Consider the following 17,016-nt stretch of genomic DNA (forward strand, 5'->3'; position numbering starts at 1 on the left):
ACCTGACATCAACTTGGAAATCCAAAAGTGCCACTGGAAAGATAAGTTGATTTCGGTCGAAATCGATATAAAGATCACCGGAATCGGATGCACGTTTTGGAAATGGCAAGCAAAACAAATATGGCACCGATGTGCGATAATCAGCATGAGACCACCTAAATGCATCAAGATAAATAAGCTAATGCACTCAAATATGGCAACAAAATACATGGCAGGGATACACTCATGATGCTTGACAAAAGATGAACACTGGGCTACGGCTAATTCACTCAATAACAGGTCAAACAAGCATGGCAAAAGAGCAAAAGATAACAGGTTTCAGACTTAGTGAAATTATCAACAAGTCAGGAATTTAACATCAGGAAGCAATGTTTAGAGCACGATAACTACATGCTACAGGAACATATCATGGAAAAGCAAGGCATGGTATGAAGCTACTCAAAGCATACAACAAAAGTCCCTTACTGACCATAATCCAAAAGGGATCAGAAAATACAATTGCAACCACATGAACATAGCAATTATCGATAACAGATTCAGACTTAGTGAAAAACTGGAGTATGGCAAAACAGATAACGAGTAGGCATGTTTACGAGCTCGATGCACTCACTACGAGGAATTGCATGATAAACTAAGCATACATCCAGCAAGTAGACATAGCATAGAAACTAGGCATGGCAAGAACAACAACATAGCATGCATGGATCAACAACAACAAGCAAGGCAAAATTGCTGAACATGTTAACAATCTGCCATGAACATTTTATAGCAAAAGTAGAGCTCGATTGACTCAAGCTAGGGTGCTCCATAATTACAAACAAAGACATGGATTGATAGAGCACAACATTATCTACAAAACATCCTTACTGATCATGCTCAAAAGAGGCATGGATCACTAGGAAACAACATCAACATATGGCATAAAAATAATGACAGGGCAGAGACTTAGAATATTTCTAAGTCCCTGAAATCAGCATCATTGAGTAAGCTACTTTGCATGCTTGTGCTAGTCACCACAAGGATCACAAAAATACATGGCATACACCCCTGTAAAGATAACATGGCATACTTCAAAACACATGTAGAGCTCAGGATCATAGCATGCACACATTAATCATGGCAAAAATGACAAAAGTGCATTTGCTGAAACAGATCTGAAACTATCATCACATAGCCATCTTCCAACAGCATTTCGGGCATCAAGCTAAACTCAAATGAGAATGATGTAATGAGACGAAATGATGTACTCGTCGAGACGAACATTTTCATATGCTACACGCACGAATCGGAGCCACGGTGAGGAAGTTATGATGCGTCAAAGCATGCATAAAACTAGGGTTTCCGGGAGAAAAAGTCAACCGAGGTGGATCTGGATCTAGATCCAGATCGGGCGCAGAAATCGAGGTCGCCGGAAAACACTGTAGCTGCCGGAGTTCGTCGCGGGGGATGAGGGAGGAGGCCGGATCCGGTGGTGGAGCTCTCCGTACCGAGGCGGCGGGGCGGCACTGAGGCGATGGAGGTCGACGGCGGGGGTCGTCGCTGGCTCGGGCGGCGAGGGGAGCTCACCGGAGTCGGAGCTCTCCTCCGGCCGACGAGGAACGCGGCGGCCGGCCGGGGCGAAGTGGCGTCGGGTGCGGGGAAGAAGATGGCGGCGCGCGCTGGGGTGGCTCGGCCCGGTCGGGCGGCGGGAGGGCCGGCCACGGGCCTTGCGGGCTGGCAGCGGAGGTGACCTGTGCGGTGCCACGTGGCAGCCTGCCACTGGTGCGGGGCGGCGGCGCGACGTGTCCGGCCGGAAACAGACACATTCGGCGGCGGCGCGAGCGGTTTTTAGGGTTTTGAAAGAGGAGATCCGGGATTTTCGGGGAGGGACCTATTTATAGAGGTAGAGGGAGTTAGGAGACTCCAAATGATGTGCGGTTTTCGACCACGCGATCGTGATCGAACGATCTAGATGATGGAGGAGGTTTAGGTGGGTTTTGGGCCACTTTGGAGGGGTGTTGGGCTGTAACACACACGAGGCCTTTTCGGTCCCTCGGTTAACCGTTGGAGTATCAAACGAAGTCCAAATGGTACGAAACTTGATAGGCGGTCTACCGGTAGTAAACCAAGGCCGCATGACAAGTCTCAGTCCAATCCGAAAACGTTTAACATCCGCACACGAAAAAGAGGTAGAAAGGGACACCGGAGGACATAGGAGCACCGGAATGCAAAACGGACAACGGGGAAAATGCTTGAATGCATGAGACGAACACGTATGCAAATGCAATGCACATGATGACATGATGTGAGATGCATGACAAAGACAAAACAACACTGAGACAAAACCCGACAATGAGGGAATAACATAACTTAGTGCCGAAAATGGCAAGAGTTGGAATACAAATAAGGTAGGTTACACCCGGGGTGTTACAACACTCCACCACTACGAAAGGATCTCGTCCCGAGATTTAGGACTAGAAAAACTCTGGGTACTCAGAACGGAGGTGATCCTCGCGTTCCCAGGTGGCTTCATGGTCAGAATGATGTGACCACTTGACTTTCTGGAATTTGATGGACTTGTTGCGAGTCTTGTGCTAAGTTTCTTCAAGAATAGCAACTGGGTGCTCACGATAAGACAATTCTTCTTGGAGATCAATGTCTTCGAAGTTGACGGTGCGGTCAGGAGTCTTGAAACACTTGCGGAGCTGAGAGACATGAAACACGTCGTGCACATTTGCAAAGTTGGAGGGAAGCTCAAGTTGATAGGCGAGATCGCCTGTCTTGCTGATGATCTTGGAAGGACCCACGTATCTCGGGGCAAGCTTCCCTTTGATACCGAAGCGACGAGTACCTTTCATTGGAGAGACACGGAGGTAGACATGGTCTCCGATCTCGAAAGGCAAGTCACGATGCTTGCTATCATAGTAACTCTTCTAGCACGATTGCGCGGCTTTGAGATTATCACGATTGACTTTGCACATCTCTTCTGCCTCTGTGATCAAGTCATTACCAAGAAGTTGGCGTTCACCAGTCTCTGGCCAGTTAAGAGGAGTACGACACTTCTTGCCATAGAGAATCTCGAACAGGGCCTTGCCCGAACTCGCTTGGAAGCTGTTGTTGTAGGAGAACTCGGCATATGGAAGACAATCTTCCCACTTAATACCGAAAGAAATGACGCAAGCCCTAAGCATATCTTCAAGAATTTGATTTACTCGATCGACTTGACCACTAGTTTGAGGATGAAAAGCTGCGCTGAAGCGAATGTTGGTGCCCATGGCCTTCTGAAAAGAATCCCAAAACTTAGAGGTAAAGATGCTGCCACGATCTGAAGATATCAACTGCGGAATGCCGTGCAAAGAGACAATCCTGGAGGTATATAGCTCTGCCAACTGAGCTGCTGTGATAGATTCTTTGATAGGAAGAAAATGAGCCACTTTAATGAGTTTGTCGATGACAACGAAGATATCATCATTGCCCCGCTTGGACTTTGGAAATCCAGTCACGAAGTCCATCTCAATATGGTCAAACTTCTATTCTGGAATGGCAAGAGGTTGGAGGAGACCAGCTGGTCGTTGGTGTTCTGCTTTCACTCTTCTGCAGACATCACATTCATTCACGAACTGAGCAATCTCGCGCTTCATTCGAGTCCACCAATACGACTGCTTGAGGTCATGGTACATCTTTGTACTTCTAGGGTGGATAGAGAATAGTGAATTGTGAGCTTCGTTCATAATGACTTTACGAAGGTCACCTTTAGGCACAACAATGTCATCCTTGAAGAATAGAGTATCCATGTCATCAAGACGATAGCACTTGTACTTGGGTTGACTCTTGGCAATCCCAATCTTCACCTTCTTCACCATAGCATCAAGAATTTGAGCCTCGCGAATCTGATCTTCCAAAGTAGGAGAGACTTGAAGGTTGGCAAGGAAACCTTGAGGAACAACTTGAAGATTGAGATTATGGAAAGCTTCACAAAGCTCGGGTTGGTAAGGCTTGAGAATCAGACTGTTGCAGTAAGCCTTCCTGCTCAATGCGTCAGCAATAACATTGGCCTTGCCTGGAGTATATTCGATACTCGGATTATACTCTTGAATCATTTCGACCCAACGAGTCTGCCTGAGGTTGAGATTAGGCTGAGTGAAGATGTACTTGAGACTCTTATGATCAGTGAAGATGTCCACTTTTCGTCCCAATAAGAGATGTATCCAAGTTAAAAGAGCATGGACAACTACCGCCAACTCGAGGTCATGAGTGGGGTAGTTCTTTTCATTGGGCTTCAACTGGCGAGAGGTATAAGCCACAACTTTCTTCTCTTGCATCAACACTGCACCAAGACCTTGAAGGGAAGCATCACAGAAAACCTCGAACGGTTTGGATTCATCAGGAGGAGTCAGAATTGGAGCAGTGACTAACTTCTCTTTCAGGGTGTTGAAAGCGATGTCACAATCAGGCGACCAGACGTACTTCGCATGCTTCTGGAGAAGGTTGGAAAGAGGCTTCGCGATCTTAGAGAAGTTCTCAACGAACCTTCAACAATAGCTTGCGAGCCCAAGGAAGTTGCGGAGTTGCTTCACATTCTGAGGCGGTTCCCAATTCACAATTGCAGACACCTTCTCAGTATTCACCGCTATGCCCTTGGCAGAAATGATATGCCCAAGGTAGAGAACCTCATCGAGCCAAAACTCGCACTTTGAAAACTTCGCGTAGAACTGATGTTCTCTGAGTTTATCGAGCACCAAACGCAAGTGCTTGGCATGATCCTCCTTGTTCTTAGAAAAGACCAAAATGTCATCGAGGTAGACCAAGACGAAGTCATTTGTGTAGGCGTTGAAGATGAAATTCATCATGCGAGAGAATGTTGGCGGAGCGTTGACGAGGCCAAAAGACATGATAGTGTATTCATATGAACCATAGCTTGTTCTGAATGCTGTCTTGGGGATATCTTGTTCACGAATGAGAATATGATGATAGCCCATACGGAGATTAAGCTTGGAGAATACTTGAGCACCTTTGAGTTGTTCAAACAGCTCATTGATGTTGAGAAGTGGGTACTTGTTCTTTATAGTCTTCTTGTTCAATGGACGGTAGTCGACACAGAGTCGGTCCGTTCCATCCTTATTCTTCACAAAAAGAACTCCACAACCCCACGGAGAAGAACTAGGTCGGATGAGACCCATTCGCTCTTGAATATCGAGTTGCTTCTTCAGCTCCTTCAACTCTTCAGGTCCAAGCTTGTAAGGACGTTTGCAAACAAGTTCCGTGCCAGGCTCAAGATCGATGACAAATTCAACTGGCCGGTGCGGAGGCATTCCTGGAAGCTCTTCTGGAAAGACATCTTGATATTCGCAAATGACTGGAATTTGAGAGATGGCGTCCAGCTCGCCCTTCTCATTGAGAGAAAACAGACGGATGGTATCATCCCTTGCGGCAAAGACAATTACATTCTTAGATGAATGAGTCAATTGAATCTGCCTGGCAGCACAATCAAGGTGAGCCTTGTGCTTAGAAATCCAATCCATTCCGAGAATAAGATCAATATCCGAGTTACCAAGAACCACTGGAGAGGACAGAAACTTATAGTCGCCCAACATGATAGAGACATCGGGAGCAACCAAACTAGAAGTCAAAAGCTTGCCGGGAGAAACAACTTGCATTACTTTGGGCATAACCTCAGTGTCAACATTGTGCTTCGATGCAAATGGGAATGACAAGAAAGAATGCGATGCACCAGTATCAAAAAGTACTTTTGCAGGAACATCGTTAACAGGAAGGTTACCCATAATCACATCTGACGAGTCCTCTGCCTGAGCTGCGTTCAACAAGTTGACCTTGGCGTGCTTGGGATTATTCTTGACCACTGTGGTACTGGTAGATCTCACAGGACGAGGAGGAGGAGGAAGACGCCTCTGAATGAAGCATTTGTTGGCATAGTGACCCTTCTGCTGACACTTGTTGCACGTGACCTCCGAGAGCGGACGGTGATACAGAGCACTTGATCTTGGAGCATGAGACGAAGTCTTGTTCTGAAAGCCAGGGTTGGATGGGTGGAAAGATCCATTGCCACCTTTGATCTTCTGCTGATAAGGCTGACGGAACAGAGGAGGAGGCAGCCAATACTTTTGTTGCTTAGAAGCCACTTGAGTTGAGGAAGAAGGAGTTGCATCCCTAACTCGCTTCTTGGAAGCATCGCACTTGAGTTGAGCAGTCTCTTGCTTCATTGCCATATTGTAGAACTCATCGTACTTCTTCGGCTCAAAAAGGACAAGAGCTAGTTGGAGATCTTCTCTGAGGCCACCCCTGAACTGATATATCATGCTCTTCTCGTCAGGGACGTCTTGCTTAGCGAAACAAGCGAGCCTCTGGAACAGAATGTTATACTGGTAAACAGACGAGCTGCCTTGCTTCAGGTTGCGGAATTCCTCACGCTTGCTTTCAACAACACTCTGAGGAATGTGATGAGCTTTGAAGTCTTGACGGAAATCATCCCAGGTAATCACACGGCCTCCTCTGGAATCTTTGTATTGCTGAAACCATTCTGCAGCTTGGTCTTTGAGTTGGAAGGAGGCAAACTTGACAAAGTCCTCAGGCCTGACGTTGCTGCACTCGAAATGCTTGCAGATATACATGAGCCAATCATCAGCGTCTGAGGCCTCGACACAGTTGCTGAAGGTCTTTTGCTGATTAGCGAGGAACTGGTTGAGTGTAGCAAACTGATTCTGATTGTTGCCATGGCCATGATTCCCTTGGTTGCGCTCTTGCAAGAGTTGCATGATCAGCTGTGTGTTTGCATTGGTAGCGGCCATCACAGCTTGCCATGCCTCTGGAGGTGGAGGTGGTGGTGGCGGATCAGGATTCGGAGCCGTGCGCGTTGGAGGATCCATCCTGAAGAGGGTGACATCCGTTAGCATCTTGACAGACAAATATTGAAGCTGAATCAAATGGATTGAAATTGCAACATATAGTCTTCACATCCGAACAAAATGAACAAATGCATTCCAATTGAAATGGTCACATTTCCATAAATTGAGAAGCCACTTAGATAGAGGTAGAAGAATAAAACAACAAGGTACGGACATGAACAAATACCTGGTAAGGATTACCCAATCACAAACCAAATATCCACGGAAGAAATACTAGAGCTACATGAATTCCCACCTATGAAACTCCCGAACCTTTCCGCTTATGCAATCAGGTGTTGGGGATACAGGGGAAGCATAATATCTCACCCAAAGCTAGCAAATCCTACATCCAGTTGTATCCATCCTTCAACACATAACCAAGAAACCTTCGGAAATCATTTACATCAACCTTCGAAAAGCATCAGTTATACAAGTTATGGCAATACTCCCGAACTCCCGCCCTAGTACTAGGTGGCGTCGAGGTTATCTCACCAACAACTGCATAAAAGAGATTTTCGATGTCAGCAAAACTCAGGTATTCCAGAATCTCAACGATAAAATTGTGACGACAACACCTCGGAGCTCAACTCCCCGGGACACTGCCACAACCCCTAAATGTCAGGAGGCACCAAGAACAATGTTCTCATCACAAAACCATCGGAACGATTCCAAGATACCCCCGTGATCCTAAATTTTTTTAGTGAAATTTGAGAAGAGAAGAGTCAAAACTCTACGTCAGGATGCCTCACCAGAGCGACGAAGGGACTGAGGAGTAAAAAGAAGTCCTACTCTCCGATATATATAATTCCTAAATGACTCAAAACATTTTTCTAGACTCAACAACGCCAACGATTCGATCAAGCAGGGGGCTCCTAAGGTCGGGTAAGGCTCTGATACCAACTTGTAACGCCCTCGATGCGGCTATATCTCCCACGTGTCGAAGCACGACTTAGAGGCATAACCGCATTGAAAGCAATGTCGCAAGTGAGGTAATCTTCACAACAACCCATGTAATACATAATGGAAAGAGATACATAGTTGGCTTACACTCGCCACGTCACACAAATACATAAATAACATTACATTCATCCAAATACACTCAAGGTCCGACTACGGAACCAAAATAAAGATAAACCCCAAATGCAACATAGTCCCTGATCGCCCCAACTGGGCACCACTACTGATCATCTGGGAAAGACACGTAGTATCGTCCTGAGTCCTCATCGAACTCCCACTTGAGCTTAGTTGAATCTCCTGGAATGGTTTCATCGGTCCCTGCATCTGGTTTTGGAAGTAATCTGTGAGTCACGGGGACTCAGCAATCTCACACCCTCGCGATCAAGACTATTTAAGCTTATAGGAAGGGTAGAAGTATGAGGTGGAGCTGCAGCAAGCGACTAGCATATTTGGTGGCTAACATACACAAATGAGAATGAGAAGAGAAGGCAAAGGCACGGTCGATGAACTATGATCAAGAAGTGATCCTAGGACAACCTACGTCAAACATTACTCCAACACCGTGTTCACTTCCCGGACTCCGCCGAGAAGAGACCATCACGGTTACACACGCGGTTGATGCATTTTAATTAAGTTAAGTTTCAGGTTTTCTATAACCGGACATTAACAAATTCCAACTGTCCATAATCGCGGGCACGGCTTTCGAAAGTTCAAATCCCTGCAGGGGAGTCCCAACTTAGCCCATTACAAGCTCTCACGGTCAACGAAGGATATTCCTTCTCCCAAGATAATCCGATTAGACTCGCATCCCGGTTACAAGACATATCGACAAAGGTAAAACAAGTCCAGCAACACCGCCTGAATGTGCCGACAAATCCCGATAGGAGTTGCACATATCTCGTTCTCAGGGCACACTCAGATGAGACGTCCTACGAGTAAAACCAACCCTCAAGTTGCCCCGAGGTGGCCCCGTAGTCTACTCGGTCGGACCAACACTCAGAGGAGCACTAGTCCAGGGGGGTTTAAATAAAGATGACCCTCGGGCTCCGGAAACCCAAGGGAAAAAGAGGCTAGGTGGCGAATGGTAAAACCAATGTTGGGCATTGCTGGAGGAGTTTTATTCAAGGCAAACTGTCAAGGGGTTCCCATTATAACCCAACCGTGTAAGGAACGCAAAAATCCGGGAACATAACACCGACATGACGGAAACTAGGGCGTCAAGAGAGGAACAAAACACCAGGCATAAGGCCGAGCCTTCCACCCTTTACCAAGTATATAGGTGCATTAAGATAAACAAGATAATATGATGATATTCCAACAATAAACATGTTCCAACAAGGAACAAACTCCAATCTTCACCTGCAACTAGCAACACTATAAGAGGGGCTGAGCAAAGCGGTAACATAGCCAAACAACGGTTTGCTAGGACATGGTGGGTTAGATATTTGACATGGCAATTTGGGAGGCATGATAATCAAGTGGTAGGTATCTTAGCATAGGCATAGCAAAAGAGCGAGCATCTAGCAAGCAAAGATAGAAGTGATTTCGAGGGTATGGTCATCTTGCCTGCAAAGTTCTCAGAGTTGTCTTGATCCTCGTAAGCGTACTCAACGGGCTCCTCGATCACGTACTCGTCTCCCGGCTCTACCCAAGCAAGAACAACAAGCAAAAAGGAACACAATCAACCACGTGTAATGCTCAAGCAACACGATGCAAACATGGTATGATATGCGGGATGCGATATGTGATGCATATGCATGATTTGCAAAGGAATGATTGAACCTGGCCTCAACATGGAAATCCAAGAGTGCCACTGGAAAGAGAAGTTGATTTCGGTCGAAATCGATATAAAGATCACCGGAATTGGATGCACCGTTTGGAAATGGGAAGCAAAACAAATATGGCACCGATCTGCGATAATCAGCACGAGACCACCTAAATGCATCAAGATAAATAAACTACTACACTCAAACATGGCAACAAAATACATGGCAGGGATCCACTCATGATGCTTGACAAAATATGAACACTGAGCTATAGCTAATTCACTCAATAACAGGTTCAAACAAGCATGGCAAAAGAGAAAAAGATAACAGGTTTCAGACTTAGTGAAATTATCAACAAGTCAGGAATTTAACATCAGCAAGCAATGTTTAGAGCACGATAACTACATGCCACAGGAACATATCATGACAAATCAAGGCATGGTATGAAGCTACTCAAGGCATACAACAAAAGTCCCTTACTGACCATAATCCAAAAGGGATCAGAAAATACAATTGCAACCACATGAACATAACAATTATCGATAACAGATTAGACTTAGTGAAAAACTGGAGCATGGCAAAACAGATAACGAGTAGGCATGTTTACGAGCTCGATGCACTCACTACGAGGAATTGCATGATAAACTAAGCATACACCCAGCAAGTAGACATAGCATAGAAGCTAGACATGGCAAGAACAATAACATAGCATACATGGATCAACAACAACAAGCTCGGCAAAATTGCTAAACATGTTAACAATCTGCCAGGAACATTTTATAGCAAAAGTAGAGCTCGGTTGACTCAAGCTAGGGTGCTTCATAATTGCAAACAAAGTCATGGATGGATAGAGCACAGCATTATCTACAAAACATCCTTACTGATCATGCTCAAAAGAGGCACGGGTCACTAGGAAACAACATCAACATATGGCATAAAAATAATGACAGGGCAGAGACTTAGAATATTTCTAAGTCCCTGAAATCAGCATCATTGAGTAAGCTACTTTGCATGCTTGTGCTAGTCACCACAAGGATCACAGAAATAGATGGCATACACCCCTATAAGATAACATGACATACTTCAAAACACATGTAGAGCTCAGGATCATAGCATGCATACATTAATCATGGCAAAAATGACAAAAGTGCATTTGCTGAAACAGATCTGAAACTATCATCACATAGCCATCTTCCAACAGCATTTCGGGCATCAAGCTGAACTCAAATGAGAATGATGTAATGAGATGAAATGATGTACTCGTCGAGACGAACATTTTCATATGCTACACGCACGAATCGGAGCCACGGTGAGGAAGTTATGATGCGTCAAAGCATGCATAAAACTAGGGTTTTCGGGAGAAAAAGTCAACCGAGGTGGATCTGGATCTAGATCCAGATCGGGCGCAGAAATCGAGGTCGCCGGAAAACACTGTAGCTGCCGGAGTTCGTCGCGGGGGATGAGGGAGGAGGCCAGATCCGGTGGTGGAGCTCTCCGTACCGAGGCCGCGGGGCGGCGCTGAGGCAATGGAGGTCGACGGCGGGGTTCGTCGCTGGCTCGGGCGGCGAGGGGAGCTCACCGGAGTCGGAGCTCTCCTCCGGCCGACGAGGAACGCGGCGGCCGGCCGGGGCGAAGTGGCGTCGGGTGCGGGGAAGAAGATGGCGGCGCGCGCTGGGGTGGCTCGGCCCGGTCGGGCGGCGGGAGGGCCGGCCACGGGCCTTGCGGGCTGGCAGCGGAGGTGACCTGTGCGGTGCCACGTGGCAGCCTGCCACTGGTGCGGGGCGGCGGCGTGACGTGTCCGGCCGGAAACAGACACGTCCGGCGGCGGCGCGAGCGGTTTTTAGGGTTTTGAAAGAGGAGATCCGGGATTTTCGGGGAGGGACCTATTTATAGAGGTAGAGGGAGTTAGGAGACTCCAAATGATGTGCGGTTTTCGACCACGCGATCGTGATCAAACGATCTAGATGATGGAGGAGGTTTAGGTGGGTTTTGGGCCACTTTGGAGGGGTGTTGGGCTGTAACACACACGAGGCCTTTTCGGTCCCTCGGTTAACCGTTGGAGTATCAAACGAAGTCCAAATGGTACAAAACTTGATAGGTGGTCTACCGGTAGTAAACCAAGGCCGCATGACAAGTCTCAGTCCAATCCGAAAACGTTTAACATCCGCACACGAAAAAGAGGTAGAAAGGGACACCGGAGGACATAGGAGCGCCGGAATGCAAAACGGACAACGGGGAAAATGCTTGAATGCATGAGACGAACACGTATGCAAATGCAATGCACATGATGACATGATGTGAGATGCATGACAAAGACAAAACAACACTGAGACAAAACCCGACAATGAGGGAATAACATAACTTATGCAAATGCAATGCACATGATGACATGATCTGGATCCAGATCGGGCGCGGAAACCGAGGTCGCCGAAAAACACTGTAGCTGCCGGAGTTCGTCGCGGGAGATGAGGGAGGAGGCCGGATCTGGTGGTGGAGCTCGCCGGACCAAGGCGGCGCTGAGGCGATGGAGGTTGACGGCGGGGGTCGTCGCTGGCTCGGGCGGCGAGGGGAGCTCGCCGGAGTCAGAACTCTCCTCCGGTCGACGAGGAACGTGGCGGCCGGCCGGGGCGAAGTGGCGTCGGCCGCGGGGAAGAAGATGGAGGCGCACGCTGGGGTGGCTCGGCCCGGTCGGGCGGCGAGAGGGCTGGCCACGGGCCTTGCGGGCTGGCGGCAGAGGTGACCGCTGCGGTGCTACATGGCAGCCTGCCACTGGTGCGGGGCGGCGGCGCGACGTGTCCGGCCGGAAACGAACACGTCCGGCGGCGGCGCGAGCGGTTTTTAGGGTTTTGAAAGAGGAGATCCGGGATTTTCGGGGAGGGACCTATTTATAGAGGTAGAGGGAGCTAGGAGACTCCAAGTGAGGTGCGGTTTTCGGCCACGCGATCATGATCGAACGATCTAGATGATGGAGGAGGTTTAGGTGGGTTTTGGGCCACTTTGGAGGGGTGTTTGGCTGCAACACACACGAGGCCTTTTCGGTCCCTCGGTTAACCGTTGGAGTATCAAACGAAGTCCAAATGGTACGAAACTTGACAGGCGGTCTACCAGTAGTAAACCAAGGCCACATGACAAGTCTCGGTCCAATCCGAAAACGTTTAACACCCACACACGAAAAAGAGGTAGAAAGGGACACCGGAGGACATAGGAGCGCAGGAATGCAAAATGGACAAGAAAATGCTCGAATGCATGAGACGAACACGTATGAAAATGCAATGCACATGATGACATGATGTGAGATGCATGACAAAGACAAAACAACACTGAGACAAAACCCGACAACGAGGGAATAACATAACTTAGTGCCGGAAACGACAAGAGTGGGAATACAAATAAGGTAGGTTACACCCGGGGTGTTACAGAGATCCACCATGACAAGACCATTGATCCATCTATTTGTCTAGAACTACACTTCTGGACCACATCCCATTTTTATCTAGGGACACGATGTTGAACATCCTGCAAGATGCTTCATCCAGCACCATGGAAATACCCTACCAAGGTCACTTGGCTTGCATCCTATTGAGCCATTCCCAGCGAACCCATGCATTCCCAGTGAGCTGGAATTTTAATATCATTGTTCCGCACAAGTTTTTTTCAAAGTGGCCGGCCTATCATATGCTTTAGCTTTTTTTGTTAAGAATGACAATCAAGTCGATTCGACTTAGGTAGATACATATAGTCTATGCTCCTGCTCCATGAACTAGGCGACAAGCGACATCCATCGATCTATCCTGCTACCCTCCACCGTATTTGAGGGTTCCCTCTCCCTTCGCCTGTCACTTCGATGATGGTAGGGTGGGGACCCCAAGGCTTTGATCCGGTGGTGGTAGGGTTAGGAATACAAAATCAATTCAATGGTGACATGATGATGATGATGTCAATGTCGGCATGGAATAAAGTCTTTCCGCCTCGCCCTCGTTCCAATGTAGTTTCTTCGTATCCTTAGGAGGCTTGTGGAAGATGGTGTGATCGCGAATTTGGTCCTCTCGGTTTGCCATTTTTCTGCAGGTTTGTCTCGGTCACGTTGTACTATGGAGTGAACAACTTGGTTACGTGTCTTGATTCTCTGTCTCCAGGTCGAACCGAAGAAGGTTGGCCAGCCTTGGCCTCGCCGAGGAGTGTGTAAGATTTGTGTTCCCCAACTCCGTCTGCCAGAATTAGTGCACTCTACATGCCCTCTCCAGGATTTTCTTCTCTAGCGCGATGATTTTCTACACAGATTGCGGCCTCCATCGTTTACTGGTCTACATCGATGACTTTTCAGTCACTACTTCTACAGGCTCCTTGGTTTAAACAAGTTTGGTCTAGTAAAACCAAGGCTCAAAGGTGGCAGCGAGCTTTGCTCACAACACGCCTTCAGTGGATGTAGGAGGAAGAAGACTCCGACACCCTCAATGATTTTGATGTATATGTTCAGTTTTCTATAATGGTGTTTTTTGAAGGGTTTATGGTACTTAATATATGGTCTTTTGCCAGAAAAATAAACAACATAAGTAGTGACTAGAAGCAGCTAATCATAACACAAGGTGACTACTCCTTGGCTTGTGCAGTTGTGTTATACTGGCTTCACAAAACTTTGTGGGACTGTCGTGTCCTTATGAGTTTGTAATTTTTATCATGAGTAGTAGGTCCAATTTACAAGTATGTTGTTGGCAGGCCATATTTTGTTAATAAGCCTTTGAATTTATATTAAAAGCTTTAACTGATACAAGTTATCCCCAAAACAAGCTAGGTTCCTAGAGAGATAGACAAATTCAATCCCCAACACGAGCCATAGGCGTCCTGCCGCAGCAGCTCCATCGCTGGAGCCGGCATGACTTTGTATCCTACAGTCGAGAAGTCTTCATGCTAAGGTCCAGCTGGAGCAATGCCCCGGAGAAGAAGCCATCATCGTATAAGCCTTGTGTAGATCGAAACCCAGAGCCAAACTATCTTCCAAATAACACTCCATTATCGAAAAAATCTCATGAATAACACTTCCACTACCTTCGCAATGTCAGAGAGAACACCATTGCAACAGAGAGGGAGCACGAACCACCAAAGAGTGATCTACCGCATTAGGAAAACATTCAAGGGACGAAAGAAGGCGATAAACTCGTCTCCCATAAAAACGGTTGAGTGAACACACCCCGATCCCCAAGGGCCGGTCTGCATGCCCACAACACTAGAGCTGCAAAGAACAAAAAGAAGTTGACCATTAACTTGAGACCAATACGAAGATACATGAAGCGCCCATGCATAGTGGTAGAGGCATGAGTTTTGATTTGGGTGTTAGTATTCTAATTTAATTATAGGATTGGTTCAGAGTTATGAGTTCTGCTTTCCCAAATAATTTCACTCATGCCCGTGTATATCAGAAGAACCAGGGACGACGTAGACACTGTTTCCCAAATCCAATAACAAAAACCGAGATAACCACAACTTATGTGGGAAATCCGAAGAATACTTATACATTATCGTCATCGCTACCACGAGAGGCAATGCCTTTTTTACAACCGAAGGCCCAACTAAGATACCAGACTATGAAATGCAGATGGAAACAAAGTCATGAGGTTCTCTTCCATGTCGCTGTTATCAGAGTAGCCGGTGAGGTGAAGGAACCCGGTGACACGGAGTCCGGGGCGTTGCCCTCAGCTGTGGCGGCTACGTTTCATGAGCAACACTCTATATCATAACATAACTGATTTTTAATGGAATCTACATTTAGGTGTAGAGAAGGGCAATCAAGCGGGTGCTTTACTGGTTTTGAATTTAAATTCATGATTGGTGCGATTTCTAGCGCGTGCACAAGATTAGTGGATTTAAAATATTTAGCTCTCAAGATGGTGGCACATAAAGATTCAGGATTATCAAGAAGACGCCATGCTTGTTTAGCTAATAGCGCCAGGTTGAAGCAGTGTACATCTCGGAAGCCCACATTTTGGGCATAGAGAAGCACCTGTGTATATCACGAGCAACACTCTATATCATTCCTCGCAAAAACACACACACAATCTATATCATAACATAACCGGTTTTTAATGGAGCCCACATTTAGGTGTAGAGAAGGGCAATCAAATGGGTGCTTTACCGGTTTTGAATTAAATTCATGATGGGTGCGATTTCTAGCGCGTGGAGAAGATTAGTGGATTTAATCATTGGTTCCCGTGTGCATCTTCTCCATGCAATCGCATAAATCATACTACAACTTTTTATCTTTTCTAAAAACAAAATTGCAAATAAGAGTATCTGCTCATACAGTTTCTTCGCATCCTCAGGAGGCTTAACGGTGTGATCTCGGATTTGGTTCTCTCGGTTTGGCATTTTGTCTGCAAGTTTGTCTTGGTCGTGCCGTACCGTGGAGCGGACAACTTGGTTAAGTGTCTTGATTCTCCGTCTCTAGTTACAACCAAAGAAGGTTGGCCAGCCTTGGACACATTGAGGATTGTGTAAGATTTGTGTTCCCCAACTCCGTCTGCCAGAATTAGTGCACTCTGCATGCCCTCTCCGGCATTTTCTTCTCTGAGGTGATGATTTTCTACACAGATTGTGGCCTCCAACGTCTTCTGGTCTACACCGGTGACTTTTTGGTCACTGCTTCTAGAAGCTCCTTGGTTTAAACAAGTTTGCTCTCGTAAGACCAAGGCAGGTGGCAACGGGATTTGCTCACAACACGCCTTCGGTGGATGCAGGAGGAAGAAGACTTCGACACCGTCGGTGATTTCGATGTATATATTCAGTTTTCTATAATGGTGTTTTTTGAAGGGTTCATGGTACTTAATATATGGTCTTTTGCCAAAACAATAAACAACAGAAGTAGTGACTAGAAGTAACTAATCATAAACAAGGTGACTACTCCTTGACTTGTGCAGCTGTGTTATACCGGCTTCACAAAACTTTGTGGTTTGTTGTGTCCTTATGAGTTTGTAATTTTTATCATGAGTATGTCCAGTTTACAAGTATGTTGTTGCCAGACCATATTTTGCGAATAAGCCTTCGAATTTATATTAAAAACTTTAATTGATACAAGTTATCCTCAAAACAAGTCAGGTTACTAGAGAGATAGACAAATTTAGACCCCAGCACGAGCCACAGCCGCGCTACCGCTGCAGCTCCATCATTGGAGCCGGCATGCCACTGTATCCTACGGACGAGGTCTTCATGCTAATGTCTAGTTGGAGCAACGCCTCGGAGATGAAGCCACCATCATATAAGCCTTGTGTAGATCGAAAACCCAGAGCCAAACCATTTCCAAATAACACTCCATTATCGAAAAAAATCTCATGAATAACCCTTCCACCACCTTCGCAATGCCGTCAAAGAGAACACCATTGCGACAGAGAGGGAACACGAACCACCAAAGAGCGATCTAC

Source organism: Triticum urartu, chromosome 4 (genome assembly GCF_003073215.2).
Source record: "Triticum urartu cultivar G1812 chromosome 4, Tu2.1, whole genome shotgun sequence".
NCBI lineage: Eukaryota > Viridiplantae > Streptophyta > Magnoliopsida > Poales > Poaceae > Triticum > Triticum urartu.